We start from the raw sequence: 2,033 nt of genomic DNA, 5'->3' as shown, positions 1-2,033 counted from the left end.
GGCTTCGGGCCGCTGGCGGGTCGCTACGGGCACTCGCTCGCGCCCCCACACGCACACGCGACGCCTGGCCGGCCCGCCGCGCCGCCCCGCCTCTCGCACTCCCGGTGCTAGCCCGCTGTCCCGCGCTGGCTCACTCACACTCTCCCCCACAACACGCCGGCCTAGGGAGGAAGGGGGCGGTCCGGGCTCCCGAGGCGTGGGGAGGGCTGTTTATTTGGGGGGAGGAGGGGCGCGAGGCAGGAACGAGCTGACTGGCCGGGATCCTCCGACCCGCCACTGTGGCAGCACCGGGAAGGCGGAGAGAAAGAAAGAGGGAGGGAGGGACCGGGATGTCGGACTCGAGCCCGCGCGGGAGGCTGTGTGGAGGGGGCGGCAGCGGCCACGGCTGAGCCCCCGGAGGGGGTGGGGCCAGCGCCCCTCGGCAATCTCCGCCGCCTCCGCTCAGGCGGCCCGAGGGAAGCCGGGAAGAGATCGGGGAACCTCGGGAATCTCCGGCATCGGCCTGGAATTGTCCTGGAGGCGCAGCGCGACTGGAGAGCCAGCCAGCACGGAGGGGCGGGGCTGTAACCTGGGGCAGGCGGAGTTTGAAAGACTCGAGAGCCCGGGAGCAATTTAAGATTATAGGACTAGTACTGCTGAATTGTGACCCGAGATCACCCATTTGGCCGCTTTGGCCCCATGGAAGAGAAGGGACACTCTGTGAGGAGGGCCAGGGTGAGAAGGGCTCTTTGCTCTCCCGGAGAAGAATGGAGATCTCGAGTTGGAAAGTCCAGAAATGAAGCCACCTTTCACATGGCTCTCCCCAGTTCTGAGAGCTTTTACTCTAAGCATAGTTATTATCACATTCCGAAAGATCTTAATAATACCTGATGTTTTTAAGGGCTTTACAGTTTGTACAATGCATACACAGGCCCGATTTAATGCTCGTGATATAGGTATAGTAGATACCATCATCTCCATTTCATTGATAATGAACCTGAAGATTAGTAAGTCCTGCAGCAAAAAATGGCAAGTCCACATCAAAAGGCACCAGACCATTTTCCTCTTTCTCTACATTTTGCTGCCCGAGTAGTACTTTATTGCTTACCAACTTTGGGTAGATAAAGATATCTCCCTCCTATCAAACAGTAGAAAGAAGGACTACATCTACTTTCCAAAAGTCCAAAATTGTACCTGCACTTTATAGTAATGAAAAGACATCGCATGAATGATTTGGTTCTAGTCTCGGCCTTGCCACCTAGCTCCTTTTAGACCCCAGCTCCATCGTTATAAAATGATGAGATAGTTTCTATCAACCAGAGGTGATTGTTGCCTTTCTACCATCCCCACCTTTGTCAATGTCTGAAGGCATTTTTGATTGTTATAACAGGGAGATGCTGCTGGCATCTTGCAGTTAGAAGCCAGGAATGTTGCTCAATAGCCTACCATGCACAGGACAATTCCCACAGGAAAGAATTTATTGAGAAAGAAATGTCAATAGTTTACAGGTTGAGAAACCTTGTGTTAGATATTTCTAAGGTTATTTCCAGTCAGTCTATAACTTGGCCTTTGAACTTGAGTTTAACCCGGCCAGAATGCAGACAGTACAATAGTAAAGGTCCCTGCTTAGAGTCAGACCAACCTAGGTCAGAACTCAGGCTTTACCAGCTACTGCCCACATAATGATAAGCCAGTGGTGACTAAGAATTTCTGTTTAAAAGGTGTTCAGAGCTGCAAATTGGAAGGACGGGCTGTAAACCTGAACTGAAGCTGAGTTTTCACATCAAGTGCATATTACTTAGGCTTTGTTACAGATCAATAAAAATTTTATATTGTCAATAAAAATAAAATTTGGCTCTGTTGCTTACAACTCCTGATGCCTTATGAAAACTAATTTCTCTATATCTCAATTTTTCCATCTGAAAATTAGGACAATAATCATAATAATACCTTCCTGAGAGGATTATTGTAAGGATTAAATGAATTATCACTTTTTTTTTTTTTTTTTTTTTTGAGACAGAAATGTATTTGGGGCCCAGCTCTGCCCCTTACTG

Source organism: Otolemur garnettii, unplaced genomic scaffold (genome assembly GCF_000181295.1).
Source record: "Otolemur garnettii isolate 467f Iridium unplaced genomic scaffold, OtoGar3 scaffold00007, whole genome shotgun sequence".
Lineage (NCBI taxonomy): Eukaryota > Metazoa > Chordata > Mammalia > Primates > Galagidae > Otolemur > Otolemur garnettii.
The sequence above is the reverse complement of the archived record's forward strand: the minus strand, read 5'-3'. Positions refer to the sequence as shown.